Source organism: Epinephelus lanceolatus, chromosome 17 (assembly GCF_041903045.1).
Source record: "Epinephelus lanceolatus isolate andai-2023 chromosome 17, ASM4190304v1, whole genome shotgun sequence".
NCBI classification, from domain to species: domain Eukaryota; kingdom Metazoa; phylum Chordata; class Actinopteri; order Perciformes; family Serranidae; genus Epinephelus; species Epinephelus lanceolatus.
In genome coordinates, this window is record NC_135750.1 from 15793414 (window position 1) to 15820218 (window position 26805).

The 26805-nt window shown below is 39.9% G+C and overlaps 1 protein-coding gene across 2 annotated transcripts in view; it reads left to right on the top strand.

The window, feature by feature from the left end:
- Positions 1–26805, top strand: part of chrm3a (cholinergic receptor, muscarinic 3a) — a 123646-nt gene that overhangs the window by 40679 nt on the left and 56162 nt on the right. The window lies entirely within an intron of this gene.

The following is a 26805-nucleotide window of genomic DNA, read 5'->3' on the forward strand; positions in this document are numbered from 1 at the left end:
GATCAATAAGCCTTTGCATGTGTGTTTGTGTGTGTGTGTGTGTGTGTGTGTGTGTGTGTGTGTGTGTGTGTGTGTGTGTGCTAATGACACCGTGATGGGTAATGATCAGTCATTAAAGACTTAAAACGTTTCGTAACGTGTTTGTATTTCATAAAGACACATCTAACTCTGTTAAGGTAAAGAAAATGCTATATAACTGCAGTCCATATCCACACTGAGGGTGTGATCACAAAGCTGTAAACTAAGTAAACTAAATATAAGATCCCATTCACATTTTTTTTCATATTATCTCAGTTCTGTTTTCTTAAAAAGCGAGGCTGGCAATATTGTGTGTATTTTCACGGTCAAAGTCATCTTAAAAGGTTCCTGTCTGTCCCTCAGTACTTTCTGAAATCACTTAGTCCCAACCCAATTTCTATCTACAGAAGACTTAAATCTGACAAAAAAAAGCTCACAAATATATTATTTTTGAAGAGGGCTCAGTAATTCCCTAAATCTGCTGGGCACTGTAGCTTGTAATAAACTTTGGTCAGACAGGAGTAAACTGTGTATTTGTTGGGACTAGTTTCAGCTGTGGATTAATACACAGTTGCTTTTCCATGGGCTTTGTCAACAAAAAGAAATATATCACCTATTTGTTAAAAGGCAAACTTCAGAGAGTATGAGTTGTCTAGACACAATGTTTCAACGTGAAGGCTGGCAGCTAACGGTGCTAACTACATTAACAACACTACACAACTGCAACAAAGCTGACAGAGCTAACGGTGTTAACCTTGAGGGACCTGAGGCCTGTACTACGAAGCAGGATTTGAAGTTAGCAAGGTAACTTCAGGGTTAACTCTGGGTTTTCAGTACTACAAAGCTGGTTCTCTTTTTACTGAGATAAATCACTGTAGTGACTGATACTGAACAGCTAACCTGCTCTTGAGTGTCGGATCACAGCCTGTCAACACCCGACCTCTGACCAATCAGATCACCGACGAAAAAGTATCCATGGACAAAAGTCAAGAGTGACAGGTAAAAAAGAGTAGCCTATATGCTGTTGTAGTCAGTAGAATAAGTTCATTGTTCCAGGGCTCGATTTCCACTGGTTTTAAAACAGAGCTTCTAACAAATGGGGAGATTGTTTACAACACTAAACATGTGATTTTAGCAGGATTTGAAATTATGCAAAGTTTATTTTAGTCCACAGTGATAGTGCTGCTACTTTTGCACTCTGATTCCATCATTGCAGCTTAAAATACATACTTAAACTACATACTTAACATGAGACACCTGTGTGATGAGAAATAGGATAAAACAGATAATATTTTATTAGTAAAATAATCCACTTTCATTGCCACCTGTTATTATAAATGCCACATTTTGGTCAGATAGACCTCATTAGACATTAACTACTTTTCCACCCTTTACTTCAGTAGCAAAAACAGTCTGGTGTTACTCTAAAGTGTTTTATGTGACATAAAAATACTCTATACTATTGTCACATAGGCCCATAGCTCAGTGATACCTGCACGTAACATACGTCTCAGATGATGGTGAATTTTTGATTAGTAGTTTCAGTGTTTCTAGATTTTCCATTTTAAGATTACAGATTGTCATTTACATCCCACGCCACTGTTTCATCAAATATGATAAGAAGCAGCCTACTTCATCCATGGTTCTGATGATGTCACTAATAATTAACAAACTGCTTCTTTCACATGAATGCACTGGATAGGAAAACCCAGAGTTGGCTGAAGTGGTTGATAATCAGCTTTGTAGTAATGGTTATCTAGAATGTTAGGATTAGTCAAGCCAGATAGCAAGAAGATATCCTGTGTAAGTTACACTGGCTTCATAGTACAGGCCTCTGGAGGGTGGGTGCTATGTTTGTGCGACAGTACCATCCTGATATCAGCAGTAACCACCGTATGAACGCGGTGCCAAGTGGGTACAAAGATCTAACCACACACATGCACTAATATACATGTGCAGCCGGATTAGTTCAGCACACCAAACCACAGAGATCCTCAGATTACAAGACACACAGAGGTAGCTTGACTTCATTCTCTGCTCAGGATGCCATTACATTACACCACTGTATCTTTACTTAGTGGTTTGCTGGTATAATAATGCTCTGAATGCTGTGTAAGGAACCTTGACATTTATTTGTTGATCTTGAAAAAATTAAAATAAACAGTGTCTCATCCATGAAGCCAGTGCAAACTACTACATTGTAAGTACCCATTTGGAAATGCTTGCAAATCATGTTTGATTTTAATTTGGATGCACATTCCTGGCAGTCTGTAATTAGCATAAGCAAAGTCCCATATAGGGAAGCAATCCTGAGTGGTGAGTGCATACCATCTGTAACTTATTACCTGTGGAAACTAATTATCAGCACACACACAAGGCCGAGAAAAATAAACAAACATAATAATGATAATAGCCTTACGACAGCATCCACAATACCAAAACAACAATACTACTACCACTGCTAATAATAATAATATGATGTGTAATAATGTGCAACATGATTAGTGGCCTGGAGAAATAGAGAGCTGTGCTGCACGAGCACAACATCTGCGGGGTGTGATTTAAAATAAGAGCCTTAGAAATGTTGAAGCCAGTGTATTAGTGTCGCAGGAGGAAGACAGGCAGTTCTTCAGCAATAGAAATGGACATGTGTGAGAGCCAGAATTGGAGAGCCTGGGATTTTGGTTGTATGGCCTGAATTGCTACTTGTGACCTGGCACTAGACATGGATGCAACCAGGTGCTGTATTCAAGTGATTTACTCTGTAGTGTGCCAGAGACCTTACAGCACACGCAAAGGGCTGATTTCAACTGAGGTGAAAACACAGTGACAAAAAATGGAAATAGTACCTCTAAAGGAATATGCTTTATAGTATATGCTTTATTTATTAATCCATGGCCTGAAACATTTAGTTTAAGAGCCCTGACAAATAAAAAGCTTTTGCATTCTGTGTAGTCTCTGTTTTTTGAATGAAACAAATGGTAAGAGTAATATAGCTATAACCTTGTTTAAAAGTAATAAAATTCACCCCCTGAGCAAAAAAGACATATGGCCGATTTTGTGTGATAGCGCTGTCTACACAGTGCATCGTGCTGCGTAGCTTGTTCCATGATAAAATATTACCTTCAACTCCTCTGAAAAGTTAGTATTAGATGTAGTAGCCTTTGGCGAGAGTGCGTCTTTATGGATATCAGGTTTGCACTGAAGCAATGATTGATAGCAGACTTGCATTCATATGAGAGTGGAGGACCTCCGGCTATAATCAATGCAATCTCTGTAAGTGAAACTCACACGCACACACACACAAAAAAAAACATTAAAATCAAACAAACATCAAAAAAATAATAATTTGTAATAGCGGGCCAAAGGCAAGGCTCATTTGTCATGGAAGAAAACGGTGCATATGCACAGTGTAGGTAATGTTAGTCCGTACAGAGTTCAGTGGGTTTACAGTTTGTCAACCAGTGTATCTGCGAGTGTGGGTACAACAGCAGGACTGGTTTAAAGCACTCGAGCATTGGATAGAATTCAGTCGAGTGCATTTAATTTGGGTTTCGCAGTAACAGGAGGCGTGGACAGGGTTATACAAGAGATGTGGACGACCATATTTGGGCGTGTGACTGCAGGAAGGCACAGATAAACCATTTCTGTCACCTCATTTCTTGGAATATGATTACCTGTCTGAAGTGTTTGTCCTGCGCTTCTTCCATCTTATCTTCTGTTGGTTGTTAGATTTATTGGGCTTTGACGAAGTTGGTGGCACATTGTAATCATTGATTTGAGGTTCGAAATGCTTTGAGGAATTTTATTTTGGAAAATGTTATCAACACAGGAGTATATTGATATTCCAGAAGCACTTTCTTTAGTCTTATTTGTTACTCAGTGAAGTCTGGTATATAGCTAGAAGCCACAGTAATTACATGAAATGTTCACATCACCAAAGATCACACTGTACATCAGATCTATAGAACCTCATAATTCCTGCATCAATGCAAAATGCATCATTCAGTTCAGGAAACTGTTAAGCTGGGCTCAGACCACAGGAATTTTGGGCTGATTTATCCTAGCTATTTATCTGATTTATCCCCTCCCAACAAATGAAAGAGGAATACGGTCTGGGACCTTGGTCGATACTGATGTTTGGCCCTGATTATCTTGTAATATGACAGGTTTTAAGATCCAGCCTTAAGCCTCCCAAACTGCCCGCAGGCTTATCAGGGCCGCGCCAATGATTTAAAACATGTTTGATATTAGTCCAGATGATTAAAGTAATGATTTTGTCAGTACGGAGCGTCTGATGGTGTAGGGAAGCAATGGTAAACATTCTAGCCCTTGAGGCTAACATTAGCTAGCATTATGCTATTGACAGAAGTTAAAACTGACAGTTAAATCTCACCTCCAGTAAGAATTTGGGATTTATTTTGGTTTGCAAAAAGAAATAAGACCATCATATTGAGCTACAAATTCATGTAAATAAAGTCACAGCCTCTCACAGAAAATGGCAGATAACTTAAACAGTACAGTGCAGAACATTACAGTAACATAATTTAACATAACATAGACACTTCTGCAGTCCGAAAAAAGGTGTAGGCTGAAGCTATAGCTCATAACACCTAACCTTTTAACAGCACATCATATTTAGCAATCAACAACAAAACAAACTGAAATAGGCAAACAAGGTTTTCCAAAAGGCAATTTACACACTTTAAGTTCCTGTACCCTGTTCTTCTGCATCAGTATTACAGTCTGAACATCCATTTTCATATTTGATTAACTCACTCCTTTAACTCAGATACAGTGTAGTTTGGCATTGGTTTCCACCAGTGGTTTTTTGAATATAAAAACACCTCTCAAAGCATGTTGACTTTCTCTCCTTTGAAACAACTTTTGGATACTGGATACAGGTAATAAATGTTTTTTGCTCTGTGTATAATTTGAGTTGTTTTAAAGTTGACCAAATCTTCAAATTTAAGAGTCTTTGTGTTCACAATTCTTATGGCTCTCTTTTGAAGTATGAAAAATGGATTTGGATTTGTTTTATATGTATTTCCCCACACTTTCAGTTCTCACTGAAGAACAGGCAAACCTTGTCGATCGCATCTTCCCAACCATTTTCCCATTCAGACTTGTTTAGCCTTTCTGCAAGGCATTGCTAACATTACAGCAAATTGTTGCACCACGTCAGTCTGCACTTTGTTTGCATCTGCTTCCATATTTGATCACATGAGGTGGTGCATTCGGGCTCCCTCTGGTAGGATAATCTCAATAATATTCTGTAGTGTGTGGTGTACGATTATTTGTGGTGTGTGCATTGTTGAGATGACAGAGAAGAACATCTGTGAAGTTTGGCCTTATATACATAACACAACCTGATTTCAATGTCACTTAAGATTTTAAAACTCCAGTAATCTAAACTTGGCTTGACATGTGACATGACAGAAATTAAAAATAACTTGTAGAGGTCTAAGTCTGTAATTCTACAACAGCTAATTAGTAAAGTTGTATAAGACTAAATAAAGTGTTTTTTGTCTATTTCTGTAGGCGAGACTTCAACGTTGAAAATGTTGCAAATTAATCAACTACATACAGTACAGAGTGTTTGCATTTACTTGTGAGCCAAAAACTACAATATCCTGTCAGTCTCTGTCATAACCTGTCAGCTATTTCTCGCTGGATATCCTCACCATGTTTGTCTGAACTGTTGGAGTGATTGTGAGAACAAAAGGTGAGCTCTAGTGAGGAAAACTAGTCCGGTGGGACTTCATTAGGCAGCGGGTTCTGCAATATGGCACTTCAAACATTATAAAAACCTATTAAGTATTCAGCTGCAGCTCTCAGGGGCTCATACTTACTCATACATACTTGTAATTACAAAATAATCCTTGACTAAGTTAGGAAATCTCTGATCTAACAAGTTCATTTAACAGACACACACACACATGCACACACACAGTGTTTGTGTTTTGATGGAACTATGGAAGGATTAGGGAACACTGCAGTGATGTTTTCAGTCCCCTTAAAAAAGTCTCCAGCTGTGCCAAATTTGTATCTCAGCCTTCATTAATAGTTTTTCAATTTCAGCTGAACGTGTGTAAGCAGTTGTTAATGATGTGTGTTTTCGAGGAATGCACTAATCGGGGTTTTTTGGCCCAAATCTTGATTTAGGTCATTAAATATTCTGTAGATGTTGAAACCAGAGTTAATATTTTTCATGTTTACGCAACAGAACAGCACACTGAATACTAAATTATGTGTATGCTTAAATTAGTAAAACGCTTAGGTATGTTTGACAGAACCATTTTGTTCTCCACTTTATTTCAGCGTGTTTCCCCCACAGATTTTTACACTTAACTCAAAACTTGTTCATCATGAAAAACACACATATGACTTTAAATTTAGAGCATCTGTTTGGATCTGTTCACCTGCTTCAAATTTTATCAGCTCATTAAATGGCTGCTATCAGTGGTCATTAATAATAATAATAATACATTAGATTTATATAGCGCTTCTCAGGATACTCAGAGACGCTTTACAAAGAGCAACAACAGCAATCAAAGAAATTAAATAAAATTGGGAGGTACTCTGCCTCCTATATTTAAATTTATTCTTAGGCACTGACCTCAAGTTGCTGTTATAATAATGAGTGCAGCAAAGGAAACGGTCAGTGGACGTAGTATAAAGAAGCCCCCTAATAGTAGACCAAACATTGGTCAACCAGAAAGGTCATTAGTTGGCAAGATTTCATTGGTCGCTTAGTCGTAGGAAAAAACAAAAACATGATACTGTATTAGGGGCTGCGTCTTGTCAAAATAAATCAAAACCTATATGACTGGACCAAGTGGAAATTTAATTTGAAAGGACAGGAAATGTCCACGCTCAGGAGTCGGACAGGAGTCAGGTTAATTTCCAGGGCTGGTACCTGCGGTTATTCCACAGGCTAGTTAATAACATGTCGGGCAGGAAATCCAAAGTGTGGGATCATTTTGAGAAGGTGAAGGACGAACCCAAGGTGATATGTAAACTCATCTTCATTGGTCGACTACAAACATGACGTATCATCTGAAACATGGAAGTAGCTACATGCCCATTAGCCGACAGCGTCATTAACAGGCGGCTCGCTCAGTGTGTGACGTGCACTTGTAGATAAAATATAGGCCTATATTAATGAAGGTTTATTAGTATGGTTTTGTATTTCTCTGTAATGTAGCACAGTGTTAACAACGTTACTGATACTACTCTTTCTCACACCTTCAACTCAGTCGACTAATGGCCCTAAATGACGACTATTGATCGACTAGGAAAATTCTTAGTCGAGGGCAGCCCTTGTGTTACTTATTTTAACTGACGAATGTAAGTTAACTTGCGTAACGTACTACAGTTATGTCACATATATAATGTAAGAATCATACTTATTTTAACCCAAACCATGACCTTTTCCTAAACCTTACCAAGTGGCTTTGAAACCTAAACAAATCTGCATCCATGTCACAACGTTGGATATGGACCTTCTGACCCACTGGTAGGAGCAGTTTGTCTGGTCTGAAGCATTATAATGGCTGATAATGGCCTTATATGGGCTGATAACATTCAAAAGGGCTGATCTATTGGGACAGGAAGGTTTGGACAGATTTGGACAACCTCTTTGTCCTCAGCATTGAAAGTTTCAAAACAGGTTTAAACCAATTACGGCACATGAGAAACATGTTATATGTTTAAAATGTTGCTGACATAGATGCCATCATTGTGTCTATATTAGCCTGGGAACCAGACGTATCTGCGAGCTCATGTCTGGCGATGCCATGCAGTGTCTATATGTCTTCATTGCTGTATATTTTTGGTGCAGCTCTGACTTTCCCCTGTTCATTAATCAAACTGTTTTTTTCCAATGGTTGAGTGTTTTAACAGAGCACGATGGAACATTGTGACAGCTGCAAAACGCGTTACACTGAATAAAAGATCAGATTTGGATCTGCCTTTATGCAGCTGTTAGTGATTAGCTAAGTGACTGTGATGATGTTGCTGATCGGCTTGTGACATTTCATTCTTATAAAGAGTTGATGTGTTCACTTGTGGCGTAACGTAAATTGCATACTTTGCAAATATTAGTTTCATGTCGCTTTTTTGTGACACTGTTCAAAGTGTGTTAAATCGAACCACTATATACTACAACTAAACATACCATGATATGTCTTTGTATCATCTATAGCCATGAATCTGTCTGTTCCAGTCCATCCTTTACCGTGCAGTGCTGTTGATGTCCTGTACGTGTCATATGTATTAGCTGCTTTTGGGGACAGTGGTGAATTTCACAAGCACAGAGGTGCTGAGATGGAGCGGCCCTGTGGGACTGATGGGAAGCCTCTGGGGACAGATTGAAGAAGTCATGGGTGTTAAGGAAAGGAAAAGCACCACAGCTGCAACACCACAGACCCACAGCTGTGAGGGTGTTTCTGCCATGTCAGGGCTGAATGCTGTGCCATCCTCACTATGCAGTAGGTTGTTATGGATCGAGTAATCTGTGCTGGTAAACAATGTAGATCGACAATACCTTGTGAGTGGTGATTGCACTGTTTTGTTGCAACTGATGTTTTTAATATTTAGTGATAATAGTTGATGTCATTGCTGCTCTCCAGTATGAGTCTCGAGTCTTTTCAGACCCTCACTTGCTCACCCACCCACCGATGGCACATATTATGTTGCACATAATGAGTCTAATTTGGTTTCCCTCCATATTGCACAACCCTTTAGCCAAGTCCCTTTCCTGCACTTTACCAGCTCATCAACTGACTGCTTTGTCCAGAGGCAGCTTTGGCTCAAATTGCTGCTTTTTTCTGTCAATATGTTTGCTCCACAGCTATCTTTCTTTTCTGTGATCGAGTTTTCCTGCTGCAAAAAGCTCGCCCTATTCTCCGCATTAATCCTCTATACCTTTCGGTGTACCTGTCCTATAACGTCTGGGAAGTTATTATGCCCTTCAGGCACTACTTTTTAATTTTATTATCACCTTGTTGGAACAGCACGCTCTATACTCCTACCCTTGCTGCTGTGCACCCTGTAGACTCGATATAGGTAATTTCAAAGTGTTTTCCGATACAAAGTCATACAGCTCAGTCTCCTCGGGACTCGGAGCCATTACCTTTACTCTCCAACATCTTTAACTTTGATATTTTTGTATAACTGACTGCATTAGCCAAAGGAAACTTTGCCACCACATTTTTATCTTATAATTCGTGAGCTACAGTAAATGTGTCCTCGGAACCATTTGACCGTCTTCTGCCGTATCTCCTGAATATGATCTCTCTCATTTACAGTCGCATCATAACTCCTTCAAAAGTGTTTTCCTGAGCTCTAATGATGTAGACGCTCCTTTTTTATCCTTTGCAGTCTCTACTTGCCAGGTCTTAACTGTGAATATGTTTCCAGCTTCCATTTGCAGGTTAAGTGTTTTTCAGTTTGTGTATGGGGACATTTTAGTACATGGAAGTGAGACACAGCTGTGCTAACAGCATGTTCCACATTGAACACCCTCACTTTAATGTTATCATCATAACATTCATTTCCTTATATTGTGCTCATAGTGAAAGCTAAAGGGGAATCATGCACTTTGCTAATATGAAGAAAACCTGTTGTGAAGAGCACCTAAACATAAGCAACAGGACTTAACTTTTATTTTCCTCACCTCCCTTCTCTTTTTTCCCCGTTCCCTCCTTCCACAAAATTCCCTTGTTTTTATTATCCTTCCTACTTTGGCTGCCAGAACACAAAGTCCCATACCTGCTGGAGACAGTGTCCAGATGCATCTCTCCAACTTTTCTCCTGTGGCATAAATATATTTTTATGTGGTGGCTTTCGAATCATGCAACTCCTCAGTCAACACGTAGACATGTTATTCCACGGTCGAGGAATGCATCGTTGGAAACAGCGCTGGCTGTGTTTTCACCTCTGCACATGGTTGCAATATTTAATACATCCTATATGCTATCCTTTCTCACGAGACACTCCAGGAATTTTAATGGATACCTGCTACGTATGGCCTTCAGTTGGCTATCATGGATTTAGCTGTTGTTTTTGTTATATTCACACAACATGAAATATTTCTGAACTGGCAACATGACTTGGAAGATAAAATACACTACCGCTGCACTCTGAGTCAAAACTACCTGCATTCACTAGCTTCTTTACATACTAACATGATGTAATTTTAGAGTAAATAACCCATTTCCTGAGCTTTAAAGTCTTACTGGACCTCACACATTCTCTTAAGTACAACAGGACAAATGGAACAAATACTTGTTAGGGCACAGCACTTAAATACACACAGAAATAAGTGTTTTACAGCAGTCCATTTAAAGGCAAAAGCGTAGTAAAGTCAGAACACTTAATTAGATTTTATTAGTTCAGAATGACTTCATCACACTAAGAGTGCTTTTTTAGCACTGAAAATTATTGACTGGAACCAAGCAGCATGAGCTGGTATTACACAATGCCATGTCACAGCTTATTATTTGAAGGAGGGAAAAAATATTCTTATAAATGAGGCTTTGATTCTGTTTCTGGTCTTTATCAAATTGTAGCCAGGTCTTGAGTTTAATTAGTCAATCTCTCTGCTTCTGTTTGACCAAGAATAACAGTGCTGGTGTCTCACTGCTGGGTCGGTAAAACTGTGCAAATGGGGAAATAAAAGTTTGCAATACAAAAGGTTTAACTGAAGTGGCGTGGCTCTAGTGATGGTAGTGCCAGCCGTTTGGTTGGTCCCACCAAACTGAAACATCTCAGCAACTATTGTAGACTGTCAGGAAATTTTGTACAGACATTTATGTCCCCCTCAGAATGGCTTGTGAAAGTTTTCATTTCGCGTCAATGTCAAATCTTTATTTCAATCAGGAGAGACAGGAGAATGAAGTAAAGATAATATTCAATACAGAATGTGAGTGTACAGATTAACAGATGATTTGTGTTGATTAAGATTTAACAGAAATTTTTGGCACTTTGACACCAGAGGGAGATATTTTGTGATCGAGGGACATCTGAGCGGCAATAACATAAATCCCCCCATGAAGTCCAGACGATGGTGGCAGTGGCTGCTGACTCTGAGGCTGCTGACTGCTGTGGCGTATGAGGCTGATAAATCCGTAAGGAAAAGGTGGTGATGGGGAGGTCGAGGGGTTGAAGACTCAATTGACAGACCTAGATGCTGTCACCTAGAGATAGTGAGTGAGCAAGGAGTGAGTGGCAGGATGAGAAATAAAACTTAAAGCCTGAGCATGAAAAGTGTTGTCTTCCTGACAGAATCTTTGCAAAGGCTTCATTTGTCCCCCACCTTGGTTTATGACTGAATTCCTGCAAAACTAATGACATTTCCATCAGCCTCAGCTGTACATTATGTTTAGGGCTAATTTACAAATGTTAGCACACTGACGTTAGCATTTAGCTCAAAAGTATTGCTGTGTCTAGGTACAGTCTCACAGAGCTGCTAGCATGGCTGGAGACTCTTAGTCTTTCATTCGTTATTCAATATCCATAACTGCTTATCCTATTCAGGGTCACGGGGTACATTCTGGACAGGTCGGCAGACTATCACAGGGCTGACATGTAGAGACAGACAACCATTAACGCTAACAGTCACACCCTCTGTCACACACTATAAAATCAATTTACTTAACCTGTATGTCGTTGGACATTGGGAGGACGCCAGAGAAAATCCATGCTGACATGAGGAGAACATGCAAACTCCACACAGGAGGGCTCCAGTCGTCTGGCAGGTTCAAACCAGAAGCTGTTTTGCTGTGAGGCAACAGTGCTGACCACTGCACCACCATGCCACCAACTTATATTTGATGTATTTTAGTTCGTAGTTCCATTATAATGTACACATCTTCATCAATTCAGTGGCAAAAGACCACAAAGGGAGAACCTTGCTCAAGTTAATGAAAGGTCTGCAGTGCAGGATTTGGTGGAATCTAGCGGAGACTGAGACTGAAGCCAAGGCTGTGGGAGAACTGACAACGGTGGCTTGTGCTAAAGCGCGAAAACGCAAACGGCCCTATTTAGAGCAAGTGTTTGATTTGTCCGTTCTGGGCTACTGTTGAACCAACATGGCGGACTCCATGGACGGACTCTATGTAGATATAAACAGCTAATTCAAAGGTAACAAAAACACAACTACTCGTATTTTCATGTGATTACATACTGATGAAAGCATACTTATTATATTACATTCCCTTTCTGCCCATATACCCCTCTAAATCCTGTACACTGGACCTTTAACAAAGCCACCAGTAACCTTGAAAAGGAGCAAACACACTTTCTTCCTCTTGTGTTTGGGCCCTCTGTCATACTAGTTTAGTTATTTGGTTTACACAACCCCTTAGGAATTTTTTCCTTTCCAGAGTCAAAGATAAAAATCCAGGCATGCGTCATAAAGGCATGGACATGAATCAGTAAACTATATCTGCTGAACACTATCTTAGGTCGTCATCATTATGATGATAAACTTTCACAGCGTGCACATTTGCTGAGCCACAGATAGATGGTAAAGGATTGAGACTTCTGAGCTGAGCATCTTGTCCGCTAATTTTTCGTTTGGACAATTCTGACATACAGACATACCCTCTGGTGTTTTATTCCCAAAGGTTTTAAAGAGCAAACCAAAGCAAACACGGGGAATGTCATCTCTTTGACATATAAGTTTGAGAGTCAAGCCAGTAAAACATCTTCGTTAGTGAAGCTTTTGACTCATCCATTGGTCATTGTTGTATTCCTCTATGTGGGAAATTCTGCACTATTTATGCTCAGTCTACACCAGGTAATTCTCAATGAGCTGAAACAAAATGTATATTTTCCTTATCTCAAAAAGCAGTTCTCTGCTCGTTTGTTTTCTGTCATATTGTACCTTCCTAACTCTCTTTCTGGTTGTTCACTCTCTGTCTCACACTCGCACCCTGCCCACTCCTCTCCTTTGCTTTTCCTGTGCTCCCTTCATTTCTCTTTCACCAGGCCATCCATTATAGGCTGGGTTTCACTGAAAAGCTGGTTCTGGTGTGATGCATTGTGTGCTCTGTAATTCACATGGCTTCTGTGTGATAAAGACTGCTTATAGAACGAGGGGACATCTGTCCTGCGGACTCCGTCTCTGCTCCTGTGCTGCTCTGAACTGAAATGAACCATGTGTTGAACACTCTCTGTGGGGAAAAGGGATTTGCAAACTGCAAGTATTTCCAACACCCAGCTCAAGTGATGTGAAAACAAAATGGTTTAATTCCCTTTTCCCCATGACAGGACAGAAAATAATGTTGTTTGAGTTATGTGTGATGAACGAATTTTGTCAGATTTAACTCAGAATTCATAGTTTTGTAATTCTTCACATTTTCACACAAGGAAAGCATGCAGTTTCTCATGTGCTTTTCTTTTATGTCCCATTCATCTACTCTTCTTCTGATGCTAACGTTTCATTCGATTCCAACTTTCTCTTCCAAACCTCTCTTACGTTTTTAGGATTCAAGGTGTCCGAAGATCTGAATTGATGATTCTGGCTTTAATTAGTATAGCCTGTTTTAGTGATATCAGCAATTCTTTACAGGCTATGCTAATCTGTGCCAGAATCAGCAATGCAATTGGGACGGATGCATTCTCCATGACGTGCACTAAGGCCATTTATTGCGCTTTTGTCGTTCCTCAAAGTTTTCTTTTTATTTGTTGCTGATTTTGAGCCAATGCTTTGAAATATCACAGAGCACAAAGTAGCTCCTTAAGATGGATGGTAGCTGATAAAGGCCATCTATCAGGGTGCAGGTCTGCAGACATAATAAAGATATAATTTGTAATTACCAGAGTAAAAAAATACAAGTGTACAACAGGTCTATATGCAGCAATCAAGTGGCCTTTTCTGAGACGTCCACTGGGCAACAACTCGATGAGTGTAAATGTCAAAGATGATGTCAGTATCTCACCACCCCCTTCTTGTTTTCTTGCCTCACCTTTGTTGTTGGATAAGGTGTCAAAAAGTACAAACAGCACTGTCTCCACTAGCTGCTGCCATGTTCTGTTGGTGTGATTTCCATTAACCTGCTCCGTGAAAGGTGCCTAACCTGAAGACACTTAATTTAATAGCATGCCAGTCCTTTTAAAAAAGCCATTATCTCTGCAGAAGCTCAGTCGACCCCTGCAATGATAAACTGCATAATGCCGAATCTTGTTCTTAATGCACCTATAAAGAACATATTCCCTATGGAAAAAGGTTTCACTCTATCGTTTTCATGTTGGAGCAATCTGTTTAAAGCTGTAACCCTTAAGATTTTCATCATCATCATTATTAAATGTCCAGCATGTTGGATTCCAGGACATTCTCACTCCAACCTTGTCACATATCGACGTTTGGACATGGACTTTCCACAGCCACAGACGACATGCAAGTTGGTTGTTGACGTTCTTGGACGCCATGTCAAGTTCTGCCTGTTACATGCATTGTCTTCTTTCAAAATACACTTTCGTTTTCACAGGGTAGTTAACGTTTACATACAGTCTCTTTAAAAGTACACGCACTACGTTGGTTCAGCACCGCAAATTGGTGTTTTTTTCCTTCAACATCTAACGGGTTTAGGCAACAAAAACATATAGTTAGTTTTAGGAAATAAGAACAGGGTTTGGCTTTTCAACTCTCCGGTGAAAGTTGGTGTTTGCTGGAACCATCCACCACCCCTCCTGCCTGCCTCAGTCGGAATTTCCCCATTTTAACTCTCCTCCCTGTCCCGCCGTGTTTCCCCCTGACACCACCAGGCACCGTTAAACTAAACTATAACAGCAACCAGCCACCAATCATGCCGATGTTAAAGGACGCCTTTTTTGTGGTTTCTGATGCCGCAAGTCACTGCCCAAGCGCCGGATTGTGACAACTTTGGAGTGAGACCAGGCTCTGGATTCAAATGGTGAGTATATGCTCCAAGGATTCAGAGGAAGCAATACATGCACGCACTTGACAGGATTCGGATCTCATGTATGATGTAATCTGAAAGAGCAGGTCATTCAGTCCCTAGATGCTGAAAGGTAAACATATTTGCATCGTAAAGTTTAGCTACCATAGCATGTGTAAGATGTGAAAGATGGACGACATGACAGCTTCCCAAAAGTGAGGCCAAAACATCTCAATCGCCCCCTGCTGGCTGGTTGCAGCATAGGTCACAAAGCCTGCCCCTTTCATGTTAGCAGATGGGATGTGAGCCAAACTAAAAATTAAACAAGTCAAATAAAGTTTTCCCAGAGATAGTTGCTGTCATTTTTGGTAGTTCTTATCACGATGATGTATGTTCAAGTGTTCGTTTTCCTGATGAGCTTAACTAGTTATTTGATGCTATATAAAGGTGACGTCATGATTAACAGCTCTGTGTGTCACCTGCGATCAATGCGATCAAACCATACTCAATGATGTCACCAGCATAAGATGGCAGCGGCTGTATCCACGGTGTTTTGTACATTGTGAGGAATTAGAGAGCTGTTCTCCATCTTTACACACAATCATTGGCAGCTAAACAGATTTATAGACAGCATCAAATTTCATCATGACTGAACAGGTTCTCTGCTCCTAATGTGTTTTCTGCCCCCTGCAACTGATAAATTTGTCACTCCAAATTGAGCTGGGACTTTGCCAGATCAACCAGAAGTGAAATCTTAAGGTTTAAAACTTAACTGTTTTTACTCCTGGCATTTGATTACATACTGATCTGATGATATATATTTATAACTAAACACAATTTAAGCCATAATATTATTTGTCTGTCACTCCACTGCTCCAACTGTGGAAAAAAAATCCCTTTGTTTGGCTTGACTGCTACAGGGGTAGTGCACAGTGTGCATCCGAGTAATACTGAGATACAGGTAAGCCGCCTGTAAACCAGGTCTCTCAGGGACTGGCATTCTGCTGTGGCCTTTGATTGGCAGGGGAGCAAATGGCAGCAGCATCTGGAGGCTCTCAGATCGCACCCTGATAGAAAATGCAGACACACACAGACACAGACGCGGGTGGGTAACACACACTTATGCACACATGCATTGAGTGTAACTGGCCTCACACTAACCCCTGCAGCTCTCTCTGCTTTGTCTGGCTCCAAGCAGAAATATCAATCCACCTGTGTAGGCTTCACTTTGAAGCAGCCGGGAGAGGAAATGTGCTTTCATTAACATAATCACCCCTGGAGTTTTTCTCATGTACGTCCTTTAAAGCTTAATGTTTTAACTAATTTGCCATTAGTCATTATTTAGCTTTCATGAGGGTCATGATTAACTTCTGCAGTCTCTCCATCTCTCTCTCTCTCTCACCCACACACAATTTGCTCTGAATCTGAAACATGTTTGGGACTCAGGGTGATTGATTTTGGTATCTGGTATATTAGTCTACTGCCCACTGTGCCATGTTATCTACATCTATGTTGATGAATCATCTGTCTTTATGGCTAACAGCAATTAATGTGTATGTTTAACATACCATCCATCTTGTCCAGCTGTGTTTAAAACACTAATGTGGCTGTTTAAATCAGACCCACAGAGCATTCAACTATACAGAAAGCCAATGATTGCATTACTCCCCCCGTTACATTAGCCGAGGCCCAATGAAGTTAATGCTCTCAATTATCTATTCCCCAGTCTGGCTTTTATCCCCGTCCGTCTTTTGTCTCCTCAATCAACTCATCAATGGAAATAATGTTTGAATATTTCAGGGTAATTATGTTAATGTCACTCAAACTTCATCGGTGTAACTTTTTCCCTCCACTGCTCGCATTTGTCTTAATATCACGCAAAACTGATTTTCTTCTATACTTGTAACCCATGTGGTGTATCCATGGATGGACCTTTTATTTGAATAGTTTGCATATTTATGTGACATTTAAGACAAAGACCTTCCCCCTCAGTCTGTTACTTAATCCACCGGTCAGTTATAGACCCTGTTTAACCTTGCTGATAACATCCCAGCTGAATACTGCCCATCAGCAGAGAGAAAGCGAGCTGACTAAAGTGCACGCCCCCCCCCCCCGAGGTCACCTCTGTGCAGTGTTATACTCCAGAGCACCAGCCCTCTCCATTTAGCAAAGTAATTTGACTCATTATACCTGCCTCCTCTCCAAACTGTATGCATGGAAAGTGTTATGCCTGAGCAGCTATAGGCTCTTAAGCCGACTTACTTACGAGGTACCCACTATGTGTGTGGGTGCATGAGCAATTGCACATGCCGAGTATCTCTCCCTCTGTCTCCAAACGTTGATAATGCGCTTGGGAGGGTGAATTTCTCTATTTTGCATCACAGCACGCAGCAAAAAAATAAGCAAACTATAACGCAAGTTTGATTTTCACTTTTCATTTGCAGTAAATCAAAACGAGAACATATAATGATAAGTAATTGGAATCCTGGTCATTTGCGAGTGCATTGAGTAGAAAATAAAATTAAATTATTGAAGATGGAAGTGGGCTGGATTCTGCTGTGTGCAACATATTTTACCCTCTGCTGTGTTTGGCAACTAATTTATGTATTTATGTTATTATGATTTGTAAAAGACTGGATTTGCATATAGTCTAGTGTGCTCATTCTGATGGTGACAGATTTTTAATAACAATTTGATGCATTGTTGTGATGGAAATTAGGGTTGGGCGATAAGATGATAAATATTTGTCACCACAGATTTTGTCCACACAGTTTATACTGAGGCATCTATCTCTCTGCTCTCTATATGTATGTACTATTATGGGCAATGGAAATGTTGGATTTATGCTTGTCAAAATAACGCATTCATTTCAATAAATTAATCACTGAAAAAATCACATGTTAAAAAATTTAACACTGATTAATTGTGTTCCCTGATGCCCTTGGTCCCGGTGCGTCATTGAAGGCCACAATGGCTTTGTCACATGATGAAGGCAGACAAAATGACGCTGCTGTTGATAGGAGCACCGTTCTCTGCAATTTCTGCAGTAAGGAACTTTCGTACCATTGCAGTACTTAAAGTCTGAAATATCACCTCAACATGAAGCATTTAGCAGTGAACAGGGTGGTCTGAGCTAGCACAGCCTCTGATGCTAGTGCTAGCAGCCAGCCTCGTCAAGCCACACTTGACCAGGTGTTCAGACGCAAACTGAGTACGTCTACCTGTGACCGTCTAACTCCCTTGCCAAATGGATTGCAATGGACTGCAGACCAGTTTGGGTAGCAAAGGACAGGGGGACAATATTGTGTCCAAAATCCAGTAGCTTTACTATGACACATCTGCCAAAATTCATTTGGCGTGAATTTTTTTTTTTTTTAAATACTTTCACAGCAAAAATTGATGTATGCAATTAATCTTTTAATCACAGAGCATGTAATTATTTTTTTTAAGTGCTTGACAGCTCTAGTTGGATCAAAATTTGAAAATTTGCACCAATCTAATGATGTACCTTTTTGTCAGGTATTCAGAATTCTTGTCCCCTAATTTTATCCACCAGCCATTTAGCAACAGTAGGTCTGAAACGATGAATTGATTAGTCAATTGACAGAAATTTTAAAAATCAGGCTTTTTAGTTATGAGAATTTACTGCTTTTTTTGTTTTATCTGACAGTAAACTATAAATCTTTAAGGTTTAGACTAACAAAACAAACAATTTGAAGATAACATTTTGTGCTTTAATAATGGGCTTTTTTAAAGAGACAGTAAATTAGTAGAGCTGCAACTTACGGTTATTTTCATTATCTAATCTGCCTCATCATTTTCTCAATTCTTAGCTTATTAGGTCTGTAAAAATGTCATACTGAAAATCCGAAAATTCGCAATCCAAATTTCCCTAAAAAAAGAAAAAAAAAGTCTACTTTCCCATAAAATAAAGAAAAGCAGCAAATCCTCACAACGAAGAAGCTGAAATTAGACCGTTTGGCTTCTTTGCTTTGCTTTAAATAGTTGCAGCGTTATTTTCTGTCGATCAACTTGAGTTTCATTTTATTCACTGATTGTTTCAGCTCTAATCATTATTTGCAGCCTTAATCAACAGACTTTATCAAAACTTTACTGTGTCACAATACATGCTGATATCGCAAAATAAAATTACATACATTGTGATGATCTAGTGAGAACTTTTAATCTTCTTTCCTTTTCATTAAGGATGCAAAATATTATGTTTTAATATTTAATTTAATACTGTCACTTTCTATTCCCCTGGCTGGTTATGTCGTCATTCTGCCTTTCCTCCTGCCTTTAACACATAAGAATGACAGAAGGATGAAGGGCACAGTGCTGCTCAGATTTTTGACAAGATACAGAAAATGTGACTTTAATGAAGCTTCACTTCTAATGTATAATTTCGTGTTCGTGTCTCTCTCAGCATTCAAGCCTGGCCGCCCCTTGTCCATCAGCTAAGCTAACTGCCAGCGTGATTTGTGCAGTACAATAATGCTCACAGCCATTTCCTCTGTGAATTATTGGAGCCAAGAATACCACCCTGTCCTGCAGTTAATGACACTCCATCGATTCAGCCCATTCCCTTTTTGGCAGGAAAAAAAAAAGCCCTCTAGAGGATTGTTCTTCCCTGGGGATGCCATTGTGAGTCACAGACTTCTTTAGCTTAATGCATTTAGTTTAAATTTCCCCCTGAGGACAAAACCAGCAGAGCTTCTCCAAAATATTAACCTTAACAGACCCTACATCGAGAGTCCACTCCACATGTTACTTGCAAGCGACGGCTGCCCGGTTTATTTGCAAAAGCTAACGTTGTGTTAAAGTGGATTTTTATGCCCAGTCAGACATGTCTGCTTTTCAACATTTCACTTCACCCAGTGAGACTGAGGTCAATTCGAGCTGGCTGAGGTCTGAATATTCATGATCAGTTCAAAGTGCTGTTGGGAGTGGATAAAAATTATTTTTTCCCCAACTGAATTCATTTAGAAGTACTCATACCATCTGATCTGAAGATTTAAGTAGTAGTGTGGATTAATTCTGATCCTGGTAGATTTCAGCAGGAAGGCTTAAACCAGTCATGAGATTTCTGCACTGTTACTTTGAGGAAGGAATGGCAGCAGGGTAACAAAAAATTGATCATTATCCTCCACCAGGTCTCGCTCTCTCCGTCATGATACGTCTCTCTGCCCGTTACTGTTCCTCCTCTGTCTCCCTTCTGCTTCCTGCCTTTACACAGCACACTGTGAGCCACATTTAGTCAGAAATAACCTTACAGATGCACTAGCATCCACACCAACAAATTTACATAGCTGGCAGATGGCATAAAAAGCCTTCCATCAGCATTATAGGGTGAGGGACTGTGTTATTGGTCAGCATCCAATACTGAGGGACACAGAGTCCTGCACTGTGAGGCAGAGGCGAACGCTATTGAGAGGAAAGAGCTCTCATATGTATTGAGAGTGATAAAGGAGAAAGGTAGAGGGAGTTTTGAGTTGCATGCAGCTCAGCAAAAAATTGCTAACTTTCCGAAGTTATGGCATGGAGCATAAAAGATTCACCTTGAATGAACCCCCAAATGGATTTTCTTCACCTCCATGTCCTTGATGATGGCTCGATCTGTGCATGCTGTGAGAGACTCTGTCTCATGCTGCCAATACAGTTAAAGAAAAAGATGTGGTGTAATACTGTGTTCATATGTTACCACCCTGGTGTTGCTTCAGCCTTTTCATTTTACAGTATTATCTTAACAGTGGTTGATCGAAACTAAAAATACTGAATTTTTTATTACATTTATTTAAAATTTCATGCTGGTTTCACTTGTTAGTACATTTATCTTATTTTACATACAAAACCCCTGTGTTTTGTAATTGTAAACTATGCAGGATTGTTGGTTACCGTTTGTAAACGCACTTGCCAGCTAAAGTAAAAGTAATAGCCACCCCCAGATTCACTCCCGGTTGACATTTCACCTAGCCACGTTTGCATTTTTTTTGGCGCTGTGTCTCTTCGATGCCTGCTGCTTACAGTCTGGCACCTGGTTGTCTGTAGAAAAATACACCACCACATACTTTTATACCCTTCTTCCATTGTCACTCTTGACTGCGCCGAGTAAAGCCATGCCAAGAAGATTTTTGTTTCCAATGTCAGTTAAGACGCGCTGTGCGAAAGTGACGACTTTCGTAGCTTCTAACTGAATCTCTGTGGTTTGGAGTTTAGTTTCTCTCCTGCATCCTGTTTTTTACTTCGGATATCTGCTTAATTTTACTGTTTCACATTCGCCATCAGCCGTGTTAGACATTGTGTGAAGTTGCTGCTCGAAAACTCAACATTTCCTTATTTTGGTGCTTCACAATAAAAGTTTTTACTTATTTAACAAAATATCGGGGGACTTTTACTGTGAAGAATCTATGGGAAATTAATTGTGTTAATCACTGAATTAGAAGAACTTTGTTAGCAGCTTTTCTTCAATAAAGACAAGTCTGATAATATGGCAGGGCGGAAAGTGAATTCAGAAACAGCCACGGTGAGATTTTAGATGAAGAGCTGCAGACAACTCTTACTGCACCACTGCAAATAGCTCACCTCCAACAGGTAAACTTCTTTTACCTGCCCTGCCCGGCCTGCTGTGGAAAAACACACGCAGCAAAAATAACAGGGGACTTTAGCCGTGGATCAGCCCACTGCTTTAACACGTCATCATTCAAGACCAGCCGTCATCAGTTTAAGACGCACTTTCAAGAGGGTAGCCCTGTTGTATGTGCCCACGCCAAGCCAAGCCAGCTCATGACTGTCGAAAACAGGCACTAGTGAGACATGAGTGGTAGTTGAGTGGGATATCTCCTGTTTTGATGTATACATTGTTGTTTTTAATACAATACAAACACTTCTATACTTTTGCTGTAATAACATTTTCTAATGCAGGATTTTCACTTCTTCTGCCTCTATATTTTATTACTTACTAGGCAAGCTACAAATGATGATCAGGAAACATTAAGTGAAAATAAATCGATGGAAATTGCATTATTTAAAGAAAAGAGTCATCCTGAAATATTGACGCTTTTGGAGAATTTAGAAGCCTTGAAAGTCAATATAACACCGTGGAAGCATGAAAATCTGATTGCAGTTGAGATGGCTGATGACTCACTTTTCACAGCTGACAAACTTGCTGGGCATCCGCTCATCTGCTGAGTTCCCCTGGTTTCTCAGCTCTTAAGGAAATAAATGCCTCGTTGATCATGTTGTGCTCTGTGTGAACAGAAGGTCAGAGTTTGCTTTAATTTCCGTAAGCTTAAGGATTTTAGATTTAATGATAAGAAATGTGTTGCTCCTTTTCAGGTATTAATAAAAGTGAACTGTCTGCCCTTTCCTGCTCTTGTAGAAAAGGAATAGGTTGTAGCTCAGGTGCAAGAAGAATTTGCCTGTGTACATTTATAAAGCACACACCAAAACAAATTCACTCGTACAATGCAATCAGTCCAACTCGCTAGCGATGGAACAACCTGTACAACTAACTGTCTAATAGATTTTTGTCTTGATTTCCTGTCTCACTCAGTTTCCAGATTGGTTTGTGCATTCACCTCGCTTCCACTGCAGCGTGTCTTGCCATACAAGTGGACCCAATAAGACTGGAAATCTCTTTCTCAGTGAGACCAATGAATAGTGTCAAGCTGATTCTGCTGCTGCACCTGCAGCTGATGGAGACAAAAGCAGAGACGATGAGCTCTGATCTGATGCGAATTCTGATCGCCACCTCTGAGTGCAGCCGGTGACAGAGAAAAGCCTCGGTGACACGGTGTTAATAGCTTCACTAGGACAACATAATGCAAAAGCCAATGCCTCGGGTGCCGCCTGAACAATGCCAATGAATCTGCAGCTACATTCCAGCAGAGAGGAACGAGAATAACAAACATTTTTTCAGTTTTTAACATTTGGCCTGTTATGATAGCGTATTTCAGATATGTACCCAGCTGCTCTAATAAAACCAATTGGCATACAGCTGCAGAGATGATACGTACCAATATTCAGAGTATTCCCCCACAACCCCAACTCAGAATTTCAGCATGTTTGAAATTAAATTCCCTTATCTCATCAACCCCATACTATATATAGGTATGTTGTGAGTATGATGGACCTTACTTGAACAGTCATAGGAGCTTAAAGATTAAACAACAGAAGTGGTTAAAAGCTGTGAGATTTCATCAAAGTCTCATAGAAATATGTGACATTCAAGAACTCTTAACTCTTAACAACAAGTGGTAGTGGGTACGAAAAGTGTTAAAATTACATGCTGGCAACATGAAAACAATGTCAGTGCAATGTCAGTAAAGATCTTTTCTCATTGTGGGCACATGAATTAAGTATAAAGAGCGAGAAAGTCCACATAGGGTAGGCGGGAGTGGTGGTCAAGCAAACATGGACTTTCAACCAGCAGACTGCTGTTTGTGTCCCATGTGAAACTGAAAGACAACATGTGACTTTATGGACTTTATATAAGTACACAAAGTACTTTCAGGGGTACTTGCTGTTAATACACAAAGTACGTCCATTGAGTAGTTTGAATGTAACCACGATCTTTTCCTAAACTTAACCAAGTGCTTATTTTCTTTCTAAACCTAAAAATATATATTTTTTTTTTATTAAATTGTGACTGTTTAACAAGTAACAATGTCAATGAGATATTAGAAATTGCAACCATGCATAATAGTCCTAGCAGCAGCACTGGTTTCATGCTGCCAGTATGTAATTTAAACACATTTCGTGCCCAGCACCGTGTAATGCATTGTTATTATTTCTGTGAGACTGTGTTGAGAATTTCCCTAGTTTATAGATTGAAAGAGAGAAAACAAAAAGCAAAGACAGAATGGGGATGTGGAAACACAGGGGCAGATCAAGAGAAAACTGAGACTTAGAGATGGAGGAGGAAAAGAAGAGCATAAACATCTTCTCTGAGCAGTAAATGCAAACTTGTTAGTTGAATCAGTTATTATGAACAAATGTGTACAATTGGTGGAGCGACCTCATGGTCTCAAGCACTGGAAGTATAGTTGTGTTGTTTTGAAAAAGTATTGAAAAAAAGAAAGAAAGGTGAGTAAAATGTAAACAAAGGAACACAAACCTTGGAAGTGAAGAAGGGAGGATAGAGGAGAGATAGGAGCAGGAAAGTGAGCGTACAGTCCTGTTGGAAGAGATGCTGCTGCCTCTGTCCAAGAAGAATCCAATTTGATAAGTATGCATAATTAATAGAATCTATAGCCATCTGTCTTAGAGTTATAGTCTTTGTGACAAAAGCTCTGTCACATGGTGGGTAAGAGGACAAAGAGACCAAAAATGGGATCATATTATGCATCCACTGCAATGGGCCTAATGATTAAGCTCTCAATTATTTTCTCAAATAATTGATTAATTGTTTGGTCTATAAAACTTTAGAAAATGGTTAGAGAAGTCAATCAGTGTTTCCCAAAGCCCAACATGATATCATCAAGTGTCTTGTTTTGTCCACAACCCAAAGATAATCAGTTTACTGTCACAGAGGAGGAAAGAACCCAGAAAATATTAACATTTAAGAAGCTGGATCCAGAGTTTTACTTTTATTGTTAGAATGTGGAGGCTCATGACGTCTACAGTAACTTCAGACAGTTATGTTGGAGCAAACTGATAAGAAAAGATAAGAGGAGAGAATTCCTGCACACTGTCCTAATACTTGCAATAAACTTTATTTAAATACACAGCGTTTCAGATCTTAGGCCTTTATCTGATTAAGTTGATGAACGTCTAAGGACCGAAACATTGTGTATTTAGATAAAGTTTACAGTGTGCAGGAAATCTCTACTCTTACCTAAGGACTTTTTTTTTTCTGGATAGATTAGTCAAGCAGATTAACTGATTATCAAATCAGTTGGCAATTAATTTAATCAGTTAATTGTTACATCTGTACACGGGAATTAATTGGACTTGAGTAGCTGCAGCTCAAACTTACTGCAGTATGACGTGATTGGCAGATCTGTTTTAGTGATATATGCCAGTTTGTTTGTATGACCCTCCCCCCCCCAGGTTATTTTGAGGTCATATCCTTTACATCACAATCAATCAGTGAAACTGTGCGTGACCTGAACCACAGAGCGTGAAATTTTACATAAAGCTGCCAGAATGTTTGAGATTTAAATGACCACTAACCTGACCCATTAGCTTGTTATTTATGCTGCTGGCTATCTCTGATTATTTAAACATTGTATACAGCAGTATATTCAGTATGTTTGCGAACTACATCATCTTTTCACAGTGATTACAGACATACTTTCATTTGTCATTGTTTATTTTTTCAATCTTGTAATATTCAAACACAAGCCACAATTTTGTCCTCTGTTTGGGTGGCCAATACTTGGCATAACACAGACATGACTAAGCCAAGACATGTTTCATAACAAACTGAGGCTTGATACCATCAGCAAGTGGCTCTGTAGTTGCTCAGTAAAGCCACTCCGTGAGCTAACACAATCAGAGTACCAGGAGTACCAGGACAGTGGCGTAACCGCCGTCCGACCTGGAAACCAAAAATAGCATGTCATTTGTTTGTTCGCAAACTTAATACAGGGCACATGAGCTGTGTAATATCACCAAATTCAATTCCCAAGTGGGGAAGTGGAGGGGAAGGCCATAAAATATGTCCTTACTCGCACAGGCCGGAAATCTGACTTCCAAATGGCTCCACGGATAATTTAAGGTTCACAGCAATAAATGTCTCGCATGGCAGTATTTCATTAGACGAGGCGCTCGGGTTATAAAATGCTTACTTGATTCTGTTGTCTCACCTCCCACAGTTAGAACGCTATTTCATCCCTCTCAGGAAACCTTATCTCAGCCTCTCCTCAACACCTTAAATGTATGTTCAGCTCACACTGATTTTATAATGGATCAGCAAAAAAAGAAGGGGTGCACAGCAATCACCAGCTGAGAGACTGACTGGCTGCGACTGTGATTGTCAGCAAAGCATAAAAGACATATAATAAGCCGCAGAGTGGTATTAAGTGTCTTTTCAACAGACTCCACGTAGTCTCCTGATTCTCTGCAGCTCTGCCTGGGTGTCCTCAGAGTAAGCTTTCTTTATGGATTTTCACTTTTATAAAAGTAGCTTTCAATCGTGTGCCCTGGAACGCTCTCAATCTGAATTCGAAGTGACACCATGCTGTGACGACTGGCTCACTTTTGGGGGAAGTCCTCCCTTGTTCTCCCCGAGTGAGTGGGACTGCTGAAACGTGGCGCAGAGTGTCATGATGCTCAGTGCTGAGCCGCTGCTCTCAGTAAGATAGCACGTTTGTCCAACTCTTGAAGACAGCTGAGAAGTTCTCTTGTCACGGAAGTGTCTGTAGGTAGACGGGTGTAACTCTGAGCTGCTAGTAATTCCGGCTCTTTATTGAATTGCTGTCTGTGACTTGAAAAGGATGTTGTTGAATTTATTGGCATGTGCCTCCTTTGATAGACAGCTACGGTGGGTACACTTGGAAGGCTTTGTGCTTGTCATTTTTCATTTACATCCTCTGCCTGTTGCGCTGTATCTCCAGAGCACTGAAAATTGCAGTTTGCTTTATGCATGTATTTTTTGCAGCAAATGATAACTGACAACGTGATTTAGACAGATTATTATGTAAACTGTATACATGTCGTACTTGTCTTGTTAAATTAGTGCTATGGCTTAATGGTAAAAGGCTGTCAGCTGTCACCCCTGTAATCGGTGCACTCGGTCATATTTGTCAGGATTTGTAATAAGTTGATTATCATTTTGAGGGGTGATTTGACCAAAGCTGTAATGTCAGCTAAACGCTCACCATGCATTTTGATGTGGACCACTTGTTATTCAGCTGGGGTGTCATAGATGACTAAA